Source organism: Lathyrus oleraceus, chromosome 5 (assembly GCF_024323335.1).
Source record: "Lathyrus oleraceus cultivar Zhongwan6 chromosome 5, CAAS_Psat_ZW6_1.0, whole genome shotgun sequence".
Classification (NCBI taxonomy): domain Eukaryota; kingdom Viridiplantae; phylum Streptophyta; class Magnoliopsida; order Fabales; family Fabaceae; genus Lathyrus; species Lathyrus oleraceus.
In genome coordinates, this window is record NC_066583.1 from 598,476,182 (window position 1) to 598,499,622 (window position 23,441).

At 32.0% G+C, this 23,441-nt stretch overlaps 1 pseudogene; it reads left to right on the top strand.

The window, feature by feature from the left end:
* Positions 1 to 3,762: 3,762 nt before the first annotated feature.
* LOC127086836 (uncharacterized) lies at positions 3,763 to 4,395 on the top strand (annotated as a pseudogene).
* The last annotated feature ends 19,046 nt before the right edge of the window (positions 4,396 to 23,441 follow it).

Below are 23,441 nucleotides of genomic sequence, written 5' to 3' on the forward strand. Positions count from 1 at the left end.
TGAAAGCATGTTCAATGAAGAGTTAGTGAAACAAACAATCTACATACATTATAATAAACTCAACAACCACATACATCAATAAAACAACAATAACATACATTTTATTGAAAAGATTTGTGGAATAATCTGAAGTTGATCTACTTTGTGTTGCCATGAAGAAAAATACAAGACAGATGAAGCTTACCAATTTGCTTCATACTTCTTGTATTATTTCTCCATAGCAAAATAAACCATTTATGAACCATACCCATAGTATGAGTTCTCTTGAACCAGATTTCAAAATATAAACAACTTTCAGAATGTTAAAATGTTTTGAAAACATAAACTAGAATTAACATTATAACATAACAAGCAACAACAACTAGCAGTATATTGTTAACTTAAATAGCATGACAATGTAACATAAATAAGATGTACATTGTAACATAACAAGCACCAGCAATCACAACATAACTAGCATTAACATTGTAACATAACAAGCAACAACAACTGGTAGTACATTGTTAACCCAAAAAGGAAGTAAATCATGCGACAAAAAAAGCATCATGTTAACATAAGCTAGTAGTACACTGTAACATAACAATCAACAACAACCACAACATACAAAAACATGTCAACAACAACAACAACCAACAACAAATCATGTAAAACATAACAAATGCCTTCAATTTTCATGCCTAGTTGAATCCGTACAGTTCTCAAGGTCTTAATAGTTCTCAAGGTCTTCATCTGATTCGAAATTAGTTACATCTAGATTCATTAGGTAATTCATAATAAATTCTACCTTCTTCATCTTTTCAGGGTTAAGATTCTTGAAAAGAATCTTCTTATAGCTCGTTTCATCAGAAGGTTCAACAACAATAATGTGATCCCTAACAGATTCAACTTTCTTGGCTTTGTTCAACCATAATTCCACCATATCAATAACCTCCTTTGTAACTTGAATCTCGTGGATAAGTTTGTTGATCCCACTATTCATGTTGAGAGAAGGATCTGAAATCGAAATAAGAAAACAATAACATAAAACAACAACAACATACAAAAAAAAACCATAAACTCTCGAACAAGAAGAAAATCATGTGAAAATCATGTGAAAACTATGTGAAACATAAAAAAACATACACGAAAAAGAAAGAACAAAGAAGAAGAATACCTTTATGTATGAAGCGAGAGCTAATGACGAAGAAGAAGAGAGAAAATGTGTGCTAGGATTTTACCATGATAAATACGACGATACTGTCAAGAAGCAAGAGCTAATTCACTTATATTATATATGAGAACAATTTCACCACGGTTGTATTAAAAAACTATGATGAAATATAATGACTTTCACAGCGGTTTACATTAACAATCTTGGTGATATGTATTTTAATTTTAGTTTATATATTATAATTTTAAGGATAACATTAATTATAACGAAAAAATAGAAAATTATTGGAGCTGAGATTCGAACCCTGTCATTCCATAAATATATAATCACGATTTATTAGTTTGACCGTAGTGCAATGTATTTTCGTAAATATAAATAATAAAAACGCGTCCAAAAATGAGGTATAACCACGGTTAACAGTCAGACAATTGTAGTTTAGTGTGACGAAAGGTCTAGTTTGTAGTAATGAGTCGAAGTCAGTTCAAGAATGCAGTAATCGAAGGTGTGCATGTTGTAGTCGAAGTAAGTTCTAGAATGAAACTGACTTAAGTTAGTTATGCACTTTGTTATGCAATAGTTATATATGTCATATATGACCGTTATCATTATACATGACATACATATACTATGAGTCTATATATAGATTGTACTCTAGTGTGTTAGAGTAGTGATTAAGTTGTTATTCAGTTGTAATCTATAAACTCTAATTCTAGAGAAAGTAAATAGTAAAATTGTTACAACCAACAATCGTCTCTCTCTCTCTCTCTCTCTCTCTCTGTCTCTCTCTCTCTCTCTCTCTCTCTCTCTCTCTCTCTCTCTCTCTCTCTCTTCTCTCTCTCTCTCTCTCTCTCTCTCTCTCTCCTCTCTCTCTCTCTCTCTCTCTCTCTCTCTCTCTCTCTCTCTCTCTCTCTCTCTCTCTCTCTCTCTCTCTCTCTCTCTCTCTCTCTCTCTCTCTCTCTCTCTCTCTCTCTCTCTCTCTCTCTCTCTCTCTCATATTCATAACTGAATATATTTGTTGTTTTTTAACTCGCATGATTACTTCATTTCCGATGCGGTGTTTGTCACAACATTTAGAATTAACCTTATCAAGAAACAATCATTACATAGAAAGCAATGTTTACCTTCCCAAAAATAAAAATAAAAAGATTGGTTTCATTGAGCATCGTCATTGTTATCTCTTCAAGAGATATATTTTTCCATTCCAATACCCCATTTTGAACGGGAGTCATGGAAAAAAAAAGTATGTTATATTTCATTCATAATACAAAAGTTCTCAAATTCCACATTTTTAAAATTTTCATTCGAAATCACTTCTGATAAATACAATGTTTAAGGATTTGTTTGATTCACTTTTAAAAACTGTTTTTTTCTTTTCAAAAATTTAAAAACTAAAAAAATTGTTTGGTTTATTTTTTTTAAAACTTGTTTTGGAAAACTGTTTCAATTTTGGTTGTTTTTAAAATTAAAAAGCCAAAACTATTAAATTATGTTTTGGTTTTCACTTTTCAATATTTTTCTGCATATTTTAGAAATGAAAAAATACGGAGAAAACAACCAATTTTCATTAATGTATTATTATAAATATTTAGCTTAATGTTTTTTTTTACAATAAAACACAAAACACAATTATATTGATTTGTTCCATATATAATTAACTTACAATATTACAATAGATCTGAATAAATTATTTCAACTTTTCTTCTATATATTACATGCATTATTAAATTATATAATAATATAACATATTATTAATATTAAGTTGAAATAGCAACACTTAAAAACTTGAATTAATTTTTAAATATCGGTCAATTACTCAATTATAAATTTTTATTTTATTTTAATAATTATTAATCTGTTCATATAAATAAAAACACTATTTTAGCTAACATATATTTATTAAAATTTAAAAGTATATAAACTCTATTTTAAAAAATAGGTCTCACATATATGTATTGTTAATTAATTTTATGTTATGTTATATTTTTTAAAAATTAGATTATAAAATAGATTTTTTATTTTCTCATCTTTAAAAATTATTTTTAAAAATTAATTAATCAAATGAATATATTTATTTTTTCATTTCTAAAATAGTTTTGAAAAGTTATGTACCAAACAAATTTTTTAATTGTACTCTTTCTAAAAACATTTTTCTAAAACAATTTTATAAAATATATTTTAAAAAATAAAAAACAAAACTGATTCAAACGGACCAAAATCTTTTCCGTTTTGGATAATTTATGCTAATTTCCTAAAGACAACAAAATAATAGTCATCCCCGAATATATTATTTCCCGTAAAAATTCATGATTTTGGATAAGCCGAAATGATTTATATACAAGAGTTGATGGGCCAAAAACATTTTTTGTATTAAAAATATTTAGCAAATGATACATTTAATGACCAAAATTTAACTAAAGAATTATTTGAAGAAATGTTTAGAAACCGCATAACTACTCACATTTTTAGAGATCAAACCTATTATTATGTACAAAACAAAAGAAGAAGAAAAAGCAGGACAGGTGAGGACTGTACAGAACAATTTCGCGCATATAAATGAACATAATGTAAGCGTGACATATCTGTCATATGTACACGTGCGTGGTCCCAAAAATTGATGATACATTGAACTTTATTATGAAGCTTTTATTATTTACTATCATAATGACAAAACCATGGTTTCCACCGAAACCAGTAGCTAGCTTTTTCATGCCACTGGTTTTTACAAACCTTGTTACGCCCAATCACTTCTCACTTTACGGTATATAAAACTATCTTCACTCAATTGCATCTTCAATCAAAACAAAATCAAGCTACAAAGGCTTTCTTCCGTTTATCTCATACTAATTAGCCATACACTAAACAAGCAAGATTTCAAATTATTTCATGATGAGTTCAACAAGCAGAATTTGGACAGTTGCAGCTAGTGTTGGAGTTGTGGAAGCCTTGAAAGACCAAGGTTTATGCAGGTGGAATTATGGTTTAAGATTAGCTCAACATCATGTCAAAAATCATTTGAGATCTTTGTCTCAATCAAAGAAGCTTTCTTCTTCTTATTCTTATGCTATGGTTTCTAATAGATTAAAGGAAGAACAGGCAAAGCAATTGAGGAATCTTTGAGGACAGTCATGTACTTAAGTTGTTGGGGTCCTAATAATTAGACCCGTTAATATTGTAACATATATTGACATGTACATTTTGTTTAATGGAAGTGTTAAGAAAATTCAAAATTTATGTGTGTTCTTTGACATTGTTTTGCATTTTAATTTCAACTTAAGTATATATATTTTCGTTACTATCATGCTAATGCCTGAGAAACACTTCACCACTTTTCTGTTTTGAGTTCAACTTAATTGTGAACTTTTCAAATGTTAATATGGTATCATTCGCAAAACCAAATCAATTTCTCTTGGACTCTCAAAAAAAATTGTATTAATTCTTGCAATTTCTGCGTATCTTCTTTATCCTTTTTTGCTTGTGCATCATCTTTGATATCCATCCATTAGCATTGGTGACATTGATTCTATTTACTACATTCACCTAAGTGGTCAAGATTACCTGTCATGGTAAAGATTGATGCAACGAGCTCCTAGTGCCAAAAATAAGTTGTCATTTGTTGATGGACATGTCCAAGTTCATGAGATTCTTGATCTCAATAGTGTCGCGTGGGAAGGTTGTAACTATCTAGTTCATTCATGGATTCTAAATTTGGTTACTGAACGTATTGCTTAAACAATTATTTTCTTAGATAATGCTTTAGATATGTAGATTGATCTCAAGGAAAGTTTTGCCAAATCTAGTTGAATTTATGACTCCAATCTTCATGTTGAGATCAATAATCTCAAACAAGGTTCCAAATCTATTCTTGATTGTTATTATATTGAGTTGCATGATCTTTTGAAAGAACTTAATTCTCACATTGATATGCATGTTTATACATAAACACTCACAAATGCAAATGTGAATTTATGAGTTCTAAATTAGAACTTCTCCTTGAAGATCAAATCATTCCGTTCTTACCGGATTAGAATGATGCATTTCTCTTGTCAAAACTCAAATACTAGTAATGGAACCATTACCTTCAATTAATTGACAAGTTATCCTCTCATAGATAACAAAAGACCATCGTCGACAAAACTACTTCCCAAATTAGTAAGTTTGAAATTTATATTAACCATCGTATAGATAAAAGAATTGAAATTATGAAATAAGAGTCAATGGTTAAAAATGATATTGTACTTGTCGAAAAGTATATAATGCGTGACACCCATATGTTTGGGTGGCCAGAGACCTTAGTAGTTTTTTGTGGGTTAGGACTTGCTCACGGTGGTAAGAGACCCTATTTGACGGTGTTTACGGCAATGAGAGAGCAAACTCATGTGAGGTGATAATATTAGTAGTTTTAGGGGTGTATATCATGTGTTTTACGATATGTCCCTTTTCAACCTTGGATTGAGGTATTTATAGCGACTTTTAGGACTGGGTTATAGAGTTAGTGAAGTGTTTTTTCCCTAACTCCACTTCTAAGGAAATGTTGAAGGGAAGACTTATTCTTCCTAGAATCATGGATAACATGGTTTCCTTCATTGACATGCTCTTTGAATCAGGTACCTTAAACCAAGTCCAACAAAGTGACTTATTCTGGACTACATTTACTAGCCCCTTGTCGGCCATTTTTGGGCTACAAGTACTAACCCCGTGGGAAGCCACTTTTAGGCTACATGTACTGGCCCTATGGGTGGCAACTTTTAGGCTATAGGTATTAGTCATATGGACAGACACTTTTGGGATACATGTACTAGTCCCGTGGGCGGCAACATTTGGGCTATCAAGTTCTAGCCATTTATACACAGGACCACTTTTAAGCTACCAGATACTAGCTTTTTCTATGGGCGGACACATTTGGACAACAAGTATTATCCCTTTTTATGGATGGTCATATTTGGACTACACACTACTACAAATAACCCTTTTTATGATGAAACTTTCACCTCGATCATGCCAAAACCCGAGCGTATAGGTCCTAGGAGCGACATGTTTGATTTTTTTTTAAATAACTTTTTCCCTCGATTTTATAAAAATCCAAGGTAATATAGCTATAAGTGAGCGCTTGATTTTTCCAAAAAATAACAATAAACCTATTACCTCAGTGTTTTAGAAAACTGAGGGAACATAGCTATTAGGGAACACGCTTCGAATCCTTGTAACTGCATTTAATGGTTTTTTCAATGATTTCTCACTTAGCGTCTTCCAATCTTCCCTTTTTTTTCTTCATTTTTTTTCTTATTAATTAATTATTCCTAAAAAAAATTGTTATCAATAAAAACGAATATGCAATAATATGAAAGAAAATATTTCATTAATTAAAAATATGACAACAAATAATTATTCCACATATTCAAATTTCTGACTCCACTCAACTTCAATAGTATCGCTATTAACTATTCCTAATTGAGAGAAAAATTCAGAAGGAACTTTTCCATATGGAATGAGGAAAGTCATTTCCTTCCTAGTGATGATTATCATTTTCTTTAAGAAGTTAAAAATGGTAAGAGGAAGATTAACTACGATGTTCTTGGTAAGGAATAACAAGAGATGTCTGTCATTCCAAGTAAGCATTTCCAGTTCTTTCACTCTTTGGCGGAGATTTGACACTAGAAGTTGATACAAAACTTTTTTAATTGGTCGTAGAGTAGTAGGACTGCTGAGATTATCGTAGTTGACATAAATTAAGCGAAGGTGATCTTTATAGGCATTGTTGAATCTATAATGTTCAACACAATAACCTTCCTTTTCACATTTTCTTGTCTTAGTAATAAGTGGTTGAGTAATTGTGATAGGAAAGCCATTGATATAGGACTGGATTGACTCAGCATCATGACCAGATGGTCCAACGGAGGCATTTAACCAGAACTCTTTTACAAGATTAACGTAGATGGATCCATGAAGAATGTCAAAGTAACCATTCAACTTTTGTTTGCGAATAGTTTTCCTTAGATCAAAACCTCTATCTTTCAAATCATTGAAGTCAACAAACTTTTCATTGATAACGAACAAAAGATTTTCATCTAAGGTTGTTGAAGATATTTTTGAAGAAAAGAAAAGACTTTGAAACTAGGTTTGAAGACACAAAGAGTTGGAAATGAGACGTTGAAACTAGGAATAATGTTTAAATAAAGTGGAGAATAGGAAGTGAAACAATCAGAGAAACTCAAACGCCTCTTTGAAAATTCAAAAGATACATTACATTTTTTAATATGGATGATTATTGCTATTCTAGTGGATATGATTCCAATGCGTGTCATGATTTATTTTTTTAGAAATAGAAATCACATATTACATCGGGTTTTAACAAAACCGAGGGGACAATCAACTTATTATCTTAGTTATTCAAAATATCCGAGAGGGAAAATAATTCAGGAAACTTTTTTTAATTATTATAATATTTTTTATAAACTAAATGATATATCCCATCGATTTCCTTAATAACCGAGGAATAAAATAAGTAGCATTTTACTATTAAAACACTCGTTAAACATATTTTACCCTAACCCTAACTTATATGTAGCTGCTTCAAACTCGAACACATCATTCTTTTGGGATTCATCTCACAAAATGGTGTTCTTGTTGTATTTAGAAGCTTGTAAAAGTTCTCTATGATGAATTGCAAGTGCAGAAAAACATTTTTTCAATAGTTAGAACAAATAATTCCTTTAGAAGTTGGATGCATTCAATGGTTAGACCAGATAACTCCTATAAATTGGATGCGTACAATGTTTGGATCAGATAACTTCTTACACCAAAATTATGGTTTTGCTAAATTATTGTTTTTCAATACTCCATGTAAACAATGTAATTTTAAAAAAATCATGTTCACCTCGGTTTCTAACAAAACTGAGGGGATAACTTAGCGGAAAACCTAAACAAATCTTTGTCGTTCATTTCATGATTATCAATGCTCAAGACACTACCATTAGTGATCCGCGTGAAACCTAAAAAAAATCCATTATAAAGGCCTTATGATATCTATAATTGATAAAGAAACGTCATGAAGCACTTGAAACTATCTACATCCTGCACTTTAACTTTTACCATTAGGAGTTCTCTATGATGGATTGCAAGTGCAGAAAATTGTATGATTGTGTTTTTAAATATTCATTTGAGCAGAAAATCATTTATTTTTATATCCTTTTTTTTCTAACCCATTTTTTTAAAATCAAAAACAAATACTTGCAAGATGAAGCATTTGACCTTGCCCAAATATCAAGGAGTCGGAGATCCAACATATGATCTTCAGGGGTAAATTAACTTTTATTTTATTATCATGTGTAAACAATACAATATTATGAGTAAACATTATAGTTTGTAAATAAATAATTTTTATTTATTTTTTGTGTAAAAAATGTAATGAATTTCAATTTTAAAAAATAGTTTATCTTACCCCTAGGTTTTATTGTAAACTCGGATGTATGAGGCACTAGTTTTGTAAATAATAAAAATGCATATGTCGGAGTTTGAACCCATGTGAAAATTAATTTAACCCTCGGTGTTTAAATAACAGAGGTGATAAGACGTTACTTTTCATGACGCCCTTCATTACCTCACTACTGCAACCGAGGTAATATGTATTTTGCGTCCAACGTTAAAATCACTTTTTGTAGTAGTGACATGTACTAGCCCTTTCTATATCTGGTCCATATTTGGGCTACAAGTACTAGCTCTCTCTATGACAGGCCTTATTTGGGATACCAGGTGCTAACCCTTTCTACGAGGGACCATTTTTGGGTTACCAGGTACTATCCCTCTCTATGGGCGGCCACAATTGGGCTACAGGTACTAGCCTTTTCTATGGCCGACCAACATTTAGGCTACAAGGTGCTAGACTTTTCTATGTGTGCCCACTTCTTCGCTTGCTAGCCCTTACTTAAGTGTTCCTTCTTTCGGTACAATAAAATTATACATATATACAGTCCTCCAAGCATGAGGGCTCAAAGAGGGCGAAGTGATTTAATCTAGGAAAAAATAACTTTATCACTAGTTGAGACTTTAGATGACCCTGATTGATGAGACTCTTAGTCCTTCTAGCGGGGAATTTTGGCGAGTCTCTCGGGCTAGACTTCAGCCAAATTCCTCAAGCGAGACTTTGAGTTACGTCTCTCAGGCTAGGCTTTGGTTAAGTCCCTCGGGAAGACTTTAAGTTTAAGCATGTCTGAAGAGACTCCTAGTACCTCAGGCAAAACGTTTAGAGGAGTCTCATGCAAGACTTTAGATGATTCTCAAATGAGAATTTAGATGAGTCTCAGTTGAGATATTTAGATATGTCTTAGGCGAGACTTCAGATGAGTCTCAGGAAAGACTTTAGATGATCCTAAGTGATGAGACTCTTAGTTCCTCAGGCGGGGCATTTATAGGAGTCTCGGGAAAGACTTTAAGTTGAAGCTTGTCTGAGGAGACACTTAGTCCCTCAAGCGAGGCATTTAGAGGATTCTCCTACGAGACTTTAGATGAACATTAGGTGAGACTTCAAATGAGTGGCATGTGATACTTTAGAGGAGCCTGATTGATGAGAATATTAGTTTCTCAGGCGAGGTGTTTAGACGAGTCTCTTGGGATAGACATCAGTCAATTTTCTCAAGTGAGACTTTGAGTTCACTACTAGAAAAAGCACATTTAACATCGGACGTGAAATGCATTTAACCTCGGCTACAGAGGCGAGGTAACGAATGACATCATAAAAAATGCACACTTTACCTCTCAATTTTAAAATAACTGATGGATATGTGAAAAGGTCATGGGTTTGATCCATAGGGAGACCTTTTTGGAATTCTGAAATAGCGAAAACACATATCCCATCAGTTTTGTAATTTCACTGACGAATATACCACATTTTCACCCCGGTTATCTAATAAACTGAGGGGTAAAATGATTTTGAGTTTATTAAATATAATGTGGATTTATTATTTCACTAAAAATTATATGGAACATATAACTTCTCAAATTGGTTAGGAAAATAATTATATGAACAATTGTGTTATATTTGAAGAACAACTTAGATTGATTAGTGATTTTGAAGCATCCTACAACTCATCATTCATCTCACGCTGTTTTATGGTTAAAATCTCTCAAATGTTTCAAGTTATTTATTCAACAGTTCCTTTTCTACTAATTCATTCTTCAAAGCATAAAATTTGATGCTTTGAAAAATTAACAAATATAGAAGAAAATTGAATAAAAACTAGAAGTATTGGAGAGGTTTTAACGATAAAACAACATGAGATGAATGATGAGTTGTAGAATTCTAGAAGATTATTAATTACTGTAAGATAAGTTTCAGATATGACATAATTTTGCATATGATTATTTCCAAAATTAATTTACTAGGTTATATGTTTAAAGAGTGGTTAGTGAAACAAACAATTGACATTATATATAATAAACTCAACTCGATGAAACAAGATAAGAGTTGCACGAGGAATCACAAAAAAAAATCAATATCAATATTAATCTAAAACTTAAACTCAATAACAACAACTAAACTACAACATATAGATTTTCATAACTTCGGGTAGTAGAACGACTAAACAACAACAACAATAACATAAGCAACTCAAAAACAACATATTACATTAAACAATAACTCAAAAACAACATATTACATTAAACAATAACTCAAAAAAAACAATCTCTTAATAAAACTACAACAACATCATCAATAAACCTATAACATAAATTAGTTTATACAACAACAACAAGGTTAAACCTATTGGGGTTATGATCTCAACAAAAACAACATCATCAACAATAACAACAACATCAATAAACCTATAACATAACTTTTCTTAAACAACAACAACAATATTAAACATTTAGGGTTTAGGGTCTCAATAACGGGTCTCAACAACAACAACAATATAAATAAACCTATAATATAAATATGTTTAAACAACAACAACAACAAGATAAAACCTCTAGGGTTTCTGATCTCAACAACAACAACAACAACAATAAGAACAATTTGAGTAGTGATGTTTGACGTACCAGATCTCTAAAGAAGAAGTAAAATAAAATGATATGGATATATGAAGAAGAAACGAGAGAAACAAACATATAACATCTTCGTATTGAAGATGGTATATATTTATGGCTCTCATTATTTAGGGCTCTTCATTAGGGTTTTCTTTGTGTTGTTTAGACAAATAAAACTGGATGTTACAAGCTAAAGCTATATATATTAGAGAAACATATTTACCTCGGTTGGAAAGAAAATTGAGGTGAAAAGTAGCACCCTTTTAGATTAAAAATAAAATATTCAAGAAGACGCCATTTTTAATGAGATAAAAACAAAAATTGAGGCTGATGGGATTAGAAGCATATGCATTGAATAACTTTATCCCTCAGTTTTCAAAATAACTGACGAAATATATTGTATATTTTTTTTATAAAAAAAAGACGCTTCCAGGAATTATACCTCGGTTTTTCAATACGTGAGATGAAGTTGTCGCCATGAAATGTATTATTTATATTAGTGTTAACTCTCTAGGGCTAGGCTTTGGTCGAGTCCTTCGGGTGAGACTTTAAGTTAAAGCATGTCTGATGAGACTCTTAGTCCCTCAAGTGAGGCATGTAAATGATTTGATCCCTTCACATATAACCCATTTGTGTTGCTTATGAGGTAAGAAAGGTTCTTCTTGTGGAAGTCTTGCATCTGTGTAAGTATTTCCTTAAGTAATTGTTAGGATCTTCTAGTGGAAGTTTTGTCGTATCTCGAAAAGCGTGATCCTTCGCGAGGCGCTCGCACGCTTGGAGAAAATATGTTCGAATAAAGTCGTCACTAAACTTTATTTATTCTAAAGCAAGATAGGGAATATATCGACAAAAGCCCTTAAATTGAAAAAGAAAATGGTCATCGTAACCAAAATCAGGTTCGGTAGTCGGTTACGCAAAGGGAATGTATTAGCACCCCTCATGTCTGTTGTACTCAACGTGAACTTCTTAGTTAGTTTCGTATTAGAGTGTTAGCATGATATTGTTTGCGATTTATCGAGTGAGAAAAGGGAAAGAAAGAGAGGAATTTTTTTTTAAAGGGGTTCCTGACAAGATTTCTCAATCCTGCTCCTACGTATCTCCGGGTGCTATGGAGAACTCAAGGCTACATTGTTCTACTAAAAGAGAACTACTAGTTTGATTAATAATAAGGAGTGATGCTTAGATCGCATTTGAGCAGTTAAACCTTTACTTGTTGCTCGTTCTTAGAGGCTGAAGTCTTTGTTTGTTTCGCGTCGAAATGGATGTAGCATACTCTTTTTTTAAAATGTTTTCGGGGTCACACAAGGGCGGAAAACAATTTTGATTGGTTTGAGTTGATTTTAAGTGGAGACAGACTTCCAAACAAAGAGCTCTACTGCAGTACTCAAATGCCTGAAAAGGAAGAGGCTTAAGCCCAATCACTCTACTTTCATCCAAAAGTTTGTTTATGTAAATGTATGGGGAATTAGGTCAAAGTTTATTAACGGAAGACGATTATTTAGCCATTGAGCTCTACTGCAGTTCCCAAATAATCAGGAAAGAGAAGGTCGATACCCGATCAATATTTTTCTTCTATAAGAGAAATGACTTAATTCAGGTAATTATTGTATTTTAATATGGAAGTTGAATGTTTGAACATGAAGTTATACAACAGTGTCCTAACATTCAAAAAAGGGAGTGTCTAAACCAAATCAGATTCTTCCATTTTTTATTGTGAAAAACTTTTTAAAATAGGGGGATGACTTGACGTTGGACCAAGTGTCTGAAGTTTACTTATGAAAAGAATTTGGATGTGGCGGGGGTTATGCTCGACTTTACATTCAATTTGAATTTGGTTTAGGAAAAATACTCGACGTTGGATCGAGTGTCTGTTTTTTTTGTTCTTTTTTATGGAACTGGTTAATTTTAATCTTTGAATTAACAATCAACTGACATAATGAAAATAAATGAAAATGGTAAACTTAATACACAATATGGGAATGGGGGTACATTTTGTTGAATGGGGATACAATTCAATGATAATACAAGCTCAAAAGACAATTGTAAACAAAAGAATCTCGTTCTAAAGTTGACTTATGAAAAGAATTTGGATGTGGCGGAGGTTATGCTTGACTTTACATTTAATTTAGATTTGATTTAGGAAAAAGACTCGACGTTGGATCAAGTGTCTGTTTTTTTTGTTCTTTTTTATGGAACTGATTGATTTTAATCTTTGAATTAACAATCAATTAACATAATAAAAATAAATGAAAGCAGTAAACTTAATATAAAATATGGGAATGTGGGTACATTTTGTTGAATGGGGATACAATTCAATGATAATACAAGCTCAAAAGACAATTGTAAATAAAAGAACCTCATTGTAAGAAGACCCAAGAGAAAGTCAAGGGATTCGAAATAAAATCAGAAATTTGAACTACATAATTTAGCGCTATGTTAAGAAATCATAAAATCATTCATGTAGGAATCACCCAATCTGAGGCTGATCAACAAAACTTTATGCGCTTAAGCAATTTCTAGAGTTAAATTGAATTTTAAACTCCGAAATTGCAAGGCTTCTGTGAAAAACCGATGATTTAAGCGACAAAAAGAAACAAAAATTAAACTAAAAGAATTTAGCGTTATGTTAAGCAATCGTAAAACAATTCATGTAGAAATCACCCTATTTAAGGTCGACCAACAAAATTTTACGCACTAAGCAATTTTTAAAGTTAAATTGAATTTTTAACTCCAAAATTGCAAGGCATCTATAAAAAACCGGTGATTTAAGCGACAAAAAGAAATGAAAATTAAAATAAAAGAATTTAGCGCTATGTTAAGCAATCGTAAATCGGTTCATGTAGGAATCACCCTATATGAGGTCGGTCAACAAGACTTTATGGGCTTAAGCAATTTCTGAAGTTAAATTGAATTTTTAACTCTGAAATTGCAGGACATCTGTGAAAAACTTATGCGACAAATAAATCAATTTTTTTCTATTTAATAATTAAAAAATATAATTAAATAATCAATAAATAAATATAACAATAATTATAAAATAAATAACAATTATCACTAGTAATCAACATTAATAATAACAATAATTATAAATGACAATAATAAATAAATAATATATAAATAAATAAAAAGCAATAATCAATAGTGAAATTAACAATAATAATAAACAATAATAATAATAATCAACAAAATAAATAATAATAATAATAATAATAATAATAATAATAATAATAATAATAATAATAATTAGTGAACAAATAAATATTCAAAGGAGCAATGGAGGAAAAGCTTTTATCAAGATGTACTATATGTAACTGGAATGAAGTGCAATCTGCTAAGTGTTGGATAACTGGTCGAAAAATGTTTTCAATGATTATGAAAGATGGAACCTTCGAACTATTTGACACCTAGAATAGTTTGGTATTAATATCTCATTTGTCGAAGAACATGACATTTAAGACCATGATCAGTTCGAATGAGGTGCAATGCCTCAAAATAGTTGTCAATCACAAGAATAGTTGGTTGTGGCATTTGAGGTTTGCCCACTTGAATTTTAGGTCACTGATTCAACTGATTACTCAAGATATAGTAACTGGTATACCAACTCTTGAGATACCCGACAAACTCTATGAAGGTTGTTTAGTAGGGAAGCAATCCAGAAAGTCTTTCGCTTCGACTATACCAATGAGGTCCTCTTGCATACTAAAAGTAGTACATTCAAATATATGTGGCCCGTTCGAGGATCATACCATTGGTGGAAACAAGTATTTTGTCTCATTTTTTATGAGTATAATTAAAAGCTTTGGATCTATATGATCAAGCGAATGAACAAAGTATTTAAAATCTTTAAGAGATTCAAGATGCTTGTCGAAAACCAGAGTGAAAAAAAGATAAAGGTTTTGCAAACAAATGGTGGTGGCGAATACATGTAAGACCCCAATTTTGACCCTAATATCCCTCATGATATCTCATCATTTGCATTGGCTTTGGGATCACACACTTGGTATCCTCCTCGCCCCTTATTCATTGGGTTTACATGGGGAGAGATCACCAAGCACATTTTATTGTATCATACTTTGTTTTTATTTGTTTACTAACCAAAATACCAAAAATATGTCTATGTGTAGCCTTGTTTCTTTTGTAGGTAGTGTGTGTTTCCACCTGTGCCTTATCAAGCTCATATCTAGGGTTTGAGACCCTCAATGCAAGGTATCAAGCAAGAAAAGGTACAATTGAGTTCTAATTATCATATATGGATCCCCATGTTCTTTATTTGTTATTTTTATTAAGAATTCATCAAGAGTTTGAAGCTTGTTTGCCTCTGAAGCCCTAATTCATCTGGGTATCTTGTGTGACTTCCTTAGCAAATTTCTTCAACAATTGGTAAAAGATATCAAGGGATACTCCATTATACATAATCTCAAGAATATATGATTCTCCATGAGCCCCAAAGATCAAAGGAAGATCAAGTTTGCAAGTTGGTTCAAAGAAGTTGACCAGAGAAAGTCAACTAGTCAAATCTAGGGTACCCTAGACCCTATCTCCTACAATTTTTTTCATATGAAAATTCTTCCAAGAGAAAAGTTACTCTTTATATCATTAAAAACAACTTTAATGTTGACATAAATATATAGTTTTATTTTGAAAGTCATTTTTATGGTGAAAGATTATAGGTCATTTTGTTTGTGCCCTAGTTGGAAGGTCAACTTCCAAGGATCATAACTTACTCAATTTTCATGATATGAAGGTCGTCCAAGTTTCATGACGAATTTAAATATGTCTTCTCCATCTTTTATTATTTGAGAAATGTCAAAATCTACTTGAAAGGGCATGTGCCAAGAGGAAACATTATAGGTCATTTTGGGTCATTACCATTGAACAAGCAATTTTCCTCAACTTCTAAAATCCATTACTCCATCATGCAAGATTAAAATGGTGCCATATTTGTGAAAAAAATTAATATGATTTAAATAGCTACAACTTTTATGAAGGAACCATTTTCATTTGAAGCTCATAGCAAACGTTATTCAAGTTGGAAGAAGTGGTCATTTGACTTGATACTTACAAAATTTCAACCATGTTTGATTTCTCCAAATTCCACCTCAAAATTAATCATGAGTCAAGTTCCAAATGGAAAAGTCTTCAAAATCAAAGTTTTTCCCCTTCATGTCACCTTTTCAAAACATCCAAGATGATAGAATTTGGATTATTTTTGAGTGGCTTGCGCATGGTTACTTTGCATGGCTTGTTTTGGCAACTTTTGAACTCAATTTTCAAATACCTTTGCATGGCTTCATGTTATGATCTCAACATGTTTTGTGCACGAATTTGGACTCAATACAATCATCATTTGGGCATAAATGCATGCCCATGCACCCATGCACACAAGTTACTAAATTTGGCCAAGTTTTCAAAAGGTGTGAAAAGCAATGTGTAGGCTATAAATACATGCCCTTGTTGATTAGAAAAGGGATCCCTCTTGCCCAATCTTTGCACCATTGCTTCCCTAACCTCCATTAAAGGATAAACTTGAAGATTTCACTTGAAATCAAGTTTCAATTCTCATTCTGTTTTGGAATTGAAACTCCAAGAATCCAAGCCTTTCAATCATCCATTTTACTTTCTGCAAGTTGTTAGAGTCGAGCCAAGGCAAATTGGAAGCAAGATCAAGCTCAATTGAAGCAAACCAAAGGTGAATTTTTTAGATTTTTCTCTTCTTCGTTTCTCCTTGAATTCTCCATTATTTTGCTTGTTCTTTGGTTGTCTGAAGATATACCAATGTAGGCAACAAGATTGAGTTGCTTTGAGGCCAAATCGAAGCAACTCAGATCATGCACCTCAAATTTCAAATCCACGTATCTTTTGATATACTTGGAATTGGGAGAAATTGAGGTCATATTCGAGCTCCTGAGCATTTTTCCTTTTGATTAGTGTATTCACTTTTCATTTTCTAGAGGTTGGTGGTGGACCAGATTGGTGAGGTCCACCGGAGAAGAAGACCGGAGCTAGGGCTCCGGTGGTGCGTTGGCGCCTTCCCAACCATTTGATCATGTCCAAACGTTTTAATCCTGACCTTCGCTTCTGATTACCACGCGTGTACACGCGTTAATTGTAGTACATGATGGAGCACGCATTGTGGCCATCACATCTGCCACATCAATTAATGAAGGAGTTCTGATGGCCCTTGTTTTTTTGAATTTTAATTATTTTCTGATTTTATGTTTAATCCTCTTATTTTATTTAATTCATAGAAATTTCATTTTTAATCCAAAAAATATGGGACTTTCACCAAAAATCTTTAAATATATTTTCTCTTTCATATTCTGAATTAAAATCATTTATTGGGTTAATTTTGATATTTTTTGTGAATTAAATGATTTTGGACTTGTTTTTAAATATTTTAAAATACTTCTGACTTTCCAAATATTATGAAATTTTTTGTCTAAGGTCATTTGACCTTGTTTGACCTATGATAAATCCCTTTGCCATTTATTTGGTGTTTTAAAAGGATTTGAGGTTTTGTCCATTTAAAAATGTATTTTAATTCATTTTAAATTTGATTATTAATTGAATAATTGTTTAAAAATTGTGTTGAGCTATTTAATTGGTCTTGTGATGTTTGACTTTCTATTTGGCCTTGGTCATGGTTGATTTGACTTTTGTTTAACCAATACTATTGGATTTAGGGGATTGATGAAATGTACATTTCATCCCCCAAAATGAATCGATAGTATTGATCAGATGAAATTCCTCCTGTGATCAATTTGGGTTTCTATTTCCCCTTCCCTCTTCATCTTCATCCCTATTCTTCCCCAATTCGTCATTGATCAATAAATTCTCTTCATGTCTAATGCTAGTTTATTCATCAATGACCTTGTGTTAGATGAATCAACATGAGCCTGACTGAGATAGGTCCCTCCCATTATTTTTAGAGTTTCGTATGTTTTAGGAGTTTGGTTCGTTGTACCAAATCTCTAACATGCATTAACACCTATATTTTTATTGTTCGGACTCAGATAGTTGTGACTTCTACATAAGTCCAATTACGATTGCTTAACATAGAGCTAAATTTGTCCAAAAAGGCATAACATTCTTGTAAGTGAGATTGTAAGTCTCACATTCTTCATGGCTTATGTGGAAACTTGACCTTTTTTCCTTTCATGAGAGCTAGTGGCATACTTGTTGATTTACCCAAGTTAGAGCCTTTCTCATGGATGATGTCTTGGTTCATGTATTCATACTTGTAAATGAATGGTTGAGTGTTCTCCAAGGAATGACTTGAATTGAACTCTTCACTAACCTTTGACTAACTTCTTATTAATTTTGCGTTACTTTCAAGTCATTTACTTAATGCAATTTAAATTTCAGTACCTTTATCATTCATTGTCATTTACATTTCATGCAACTTGTTTATGTTTCAAGTCCTTTTCACTTTGCTCATTTGAGCCATATCTTGTGATTGTATATATTGTTTGCTTGTTTTTATTTTTGTTTGTGGTCTTAGGACCTTAAAATACTCAATAACAACAAAAACCCTAAAAAACATCTTGGTGGACTGTTCGACTTGATTTGGACTTTTGGACTTAGAATAGGCAACTTCCCTATGCTTTGAGGACTTGGCCAATGCCATTATCTGAGACTGAGTTATCCTTGCATATGTCTTCCATCTGATGCAAGACCTTGAGTGCCCTAGATTCATCTGTCACCTTGTCTTTGTGCTTAATTATTATACTATTATTATTGTTGATATCTGGTGATTGCTTCTGAGTTCACCACAAGGAATATTTTCATCTGATACATTGGAAGACATTGAAGACTGCTAGCTATTGGAGTGCTTGCTTAGATATTATGGCTATCTTTATTTGATGCCTTGGTCTTCATATGGTTTGCTTGGATATTGCTTATGCTTGTTGCTTTTTAAAGTCCAAAGGAAAGTGGGTTTCTATATGACATTCTTGTCTGTTGGATTGCATCCCATTGGTCGGATCATTTCAACTCTTAACTCTTAATTTTTGTATAGGATAGTCCCTTCATCTCCTCCCACTTCTTAAATTTCAAAATCTCTCCCTCTTTTCAAAACCTTCTTTGTTTGTGTTTTTCAACTTAGACATGTTTTAATTATTCGAAACTTTGGCCTTATGCCATTGAATTTTTAAACCTTTTTCTTAATCAAACTTGTGAATAAACTTCATCATACTGACTTTAATTTCAAAAAGACAAAAAAGAACTAACAACCCCATTCAAGACTTTGGCTTTTTGTGCCTTTTCTTCAAAACTTTTGATTAAAATCAATTCACCAACTTCTTTGAGATTTTTACCACGAACTACAGGGTTTTAATCCCTCATTTTTATGTTGGTACGTAGGCATAAGACCGAAGGTCTTGTCAAACACAAAAATATAATTAATAAATTCTTTCCTCATCCCCTCACTCCATATTTTTTTATCAACATCATTTTAACCAAAACACTTGCACACAAAAAAGGGCTCCCTAGGAGTACCTAGCACACTTTGGGTGCTAACACCTTCCCTCTATGTAACCAACCCCCTTACCTGTAATCTCTAACATTTTATTAGTTTTAATTTGAAAATTTCTTATCTCTGGGTTTTGTTCGTACTTTTTCCCTTTTCCTTTGGAAATAATAAAAGCACGGTGGCGACTTTGGTTTTATTGACGTTAAGTTTATCCATAACTTGATGGTCATGAATTTACCACTACAATACACATCCAAGATATTTAAGGAGTTATGTGCAGAACATGATATTGATCATGAGGTAACTTCTCCTTACACGCCTCAACATAATGGAATTGCAAAAAAAAGAAACAGGATCATATTGGATATGGCGAGATGCATGCTGAAGTAGAAGAATTTGCTAAAATCCTTATAGGGAGAAGCTGTCACCATTATTGTTTATATTATAAATAAGTGCCCTACCAAGAAGTTGAAGAACAAGGTTCCTGAAGAAGTATGGAGTGGAAAACAACCATCAGTGAGTCATCTGAAGGTGTTTGACTCTATTTGCTACAAGCATGTTCCTGATACAAGAAGAAGAAAGCTTCATGATAAAAGAAAACATATGATTCTGGTAGGATATAATAAGATTGTAGCTTACAGGCTATTCAATCCAATCAATGATAAGATTATGATGAGTCGAGACATTGTGGTTGATAAGAATACTGCATCGGATTGGAATTCATGTGATGCAACTAACAAATCATTGATGGGCTATGAAGTTGATGAAGAAAATAATGAGCATAAAGAAATTACATTCGACAGTGTTCCAGTCACTGTCGAAGTTGAAGTGGACAATCGAGAGGGTTTGTCTAGCCAAAGACCTCAAATAACCAGAGTTCTTCCAACAAGGCTTCAAGAATATGAAGTGGTTGGTGATGATGAAGTCACAATAGATGGAGAATTAGTTCATTTTGCTTTACTTATAGGTTCTGAACCAATTAACTATAGAGAGGCTTTAAAGAATATGAAGTGTAAGTCTTCTATGGTCGAAGAGTTACAAGAAATCAAAAGAAAATAATACATGGGAGTTAGTCGAATTGTCAGCACATATAAAAGTTGTCGAAGTGAAGTGGGTGTTCAAGCTAAAACACAATGTTGACGGGTCAGTAGGAATACATAAGATGAGATTGGTAGCTCGAGGATTTGTTCAGAGAGCAGGACTCGACTACTCTAAAGTATATGCACATGTCATAAGATTGGAAATTGTCATATTGCTAATAGCCTTGGCATGTAAGCAAAGTTGGTCAACATGTTACTTAGATGTAAAATCAGCATTTTTGAATGGTCCCTTAGACGGAGAAATCTATATCACACAACCTCATGGGTTTATGATACAGGAGGAGCAAAGAAAATATAAATGTTGCACAAATCTCTCTATGGCCTCAAGCATGCACCTAGGGTATGGAACAAGAAGATCGACTCATACTTAGTCGAATTGGGATTCATCAAATGCAAATCTGAGTATGGTGTCTATGTTCAGGTTGTGGCACAAGATATAACAACTATCTACTTATATGCCAATGACTTGTTAGTAACTGGAAATAGCTTGAAGAACCTTTCGAAGTTCAAAGAGCTGATGATGAAGGAATTTGAAATGTAGGATATGTGAAACTTGTCTTATTTCCTAGGCATGGAATTTTAAATGTCAAAGCAAGGTATGATGCTACATCAAAGAAAGTATATCAAAGAGATACTCAAGAGATTCAGGATGAATGATTCAACTCCTGCATCTTTGCCTGTCAAGCCAAATTTGATGTTGGAAAAGTATGGAGAGGAAGACAAAGTTGATGCAACTTTGTTCAAACAAATTGTCGGATCTCTGAGATATGTGTGCAACAGTCGACCTGATATATGTTTCCCAATCGAATTAGTGAGCAGATACATGAGTGAACCAAGGGTGCCACACATGAAGGCTGCAAGGAGAATCCTAAGATACTTAAATTGATCGACAAACCATGGAATTCTATTTCCACGAGATTCTGAAAGTAAAAAAGCTGAGATTACTTACTATTCAGATGTTGACTGGTGTGGAGATAAGGAAGATGGAAGAAGCACAACTAGTTATTTTGTTCAAGTACTAGCAAGATACCCGTGTGTTCGCACGGGTAAATTTATTTAATACTGTACAAAAATATATTTATATACATGTGTAAATTTGAAAGAAAAAAAGTTGAGAAATTTTTTTTTGACATTTGAAAAAAAAGAGTTCATCTTTCAATTAAAGGCAATTATTGATTAAAATAAAATAGATATTCTTCTGATAGTGGCTCGTAAAATGAAATGTTAGTGATGTGCACCATTATTGAGTGATATTCAATTTGATACAATATAAAATATTTTTAGATACACATGTCCATTTATAATGTGTTACTTAATTTAAAAAAGAACAATGATCATATAAATTCAATTGTATTAAATAATCATATAAAAAAGGTATCCGTAGGATGGAGAAAGAAAAAAAATATTTAAAAATAAAAAATTTGCATCTAAAATAAAGTTAGATATTATCCTGATGGTGATCCGTAAAATGAAAAGTTAGTTGTCTGCATTGTTATTGAGTGTTATCCAATTTGATACAGTATAAAATGTATTTAGATACACATGTCAATTTCAAATGAGTTACTTAATTATAAAGCAAACAATAATCATATTTTTTATGAATAATTTTTATATAGAATAATTATAAAATAATTATGTTTTTATTTTTGATAAATTTTGTATTTTAAAAATTAAATATTTTTCTGTATTCTTCTTCATTAAATTAAAAAGATGGTCAAATTTTGTTATTTATACTTTAAAAAAATAAAATAGGTAAAAGAAATGGAGAGAAAAAAAATCAAAATTAAAGTAAGAAAGTGTTAGAAAAATAAATGTAGGGGAAATTTGAAATTTGAATTAAGAGAAGAAAAGAAAGAGTGAGAAAGTTTAAAGTTTAAAGTTTAAAGTGGGAAATGAATAAGGTGGTAAAATGAGGTAGTTTCAATTTTTTTTAGCATTTGTTAATTACAAATATGCCATTTTGGTAGTATAATTTTTGAAGAAAAAAAAAGATGATATATTTGAGAGTTTGATGGTAGTATATTTTATGGATAGATAGTTGATTTGGTGTCACAATCTCATGGTGCTTGAGAAAGCAACCTGTGGTGGCATTATCATCATCTGAGGCTAAATATATAGCAAGATCCTATATTGCGTGTCAAATAATTTGGATCAGATATGTGTTGGAAGAAATGGAGGTCGAAGTGAAGAAACTCTAGTGTTGCAGATCGACAATAAGGCAACCATTAATTTGGCAAAGAATCCAGTTCTACATGGAAGGAGTAAGCACATTGAGGCTAGGTTTCATTTTCTAAAGGAGAAGGTAAACAAGGGTGAACTTAAAGTGAAACATTGCTCGGGTAAAGTACAATCGGCCGACAATTTTATCAAAAGAAAGAAGATCGACAGATTCCTAACGTTGAGAAGGAAATTAGGAATAGTTCAGATCGACTATGATTAGTTTGTGTTCGACAACTTTGATTATAATGGGGTATGTTATGATATAATCTAAATTGTGATTCAACCCCAAATTAATTAGGGTTAGGGTTTATTAGTTACTTAGTTACCAAATTAGTGAGTTAGTTTATTATTTAGAGTACCAGTGACTTTTTATATAAATACAAATATATTATAATTCAGTTATATAACCTTTCATAATATTCAATAATAACAATCATTATTCTTCATTCTCTCTCTTTCTCTTTTCATTAAAAGTGTC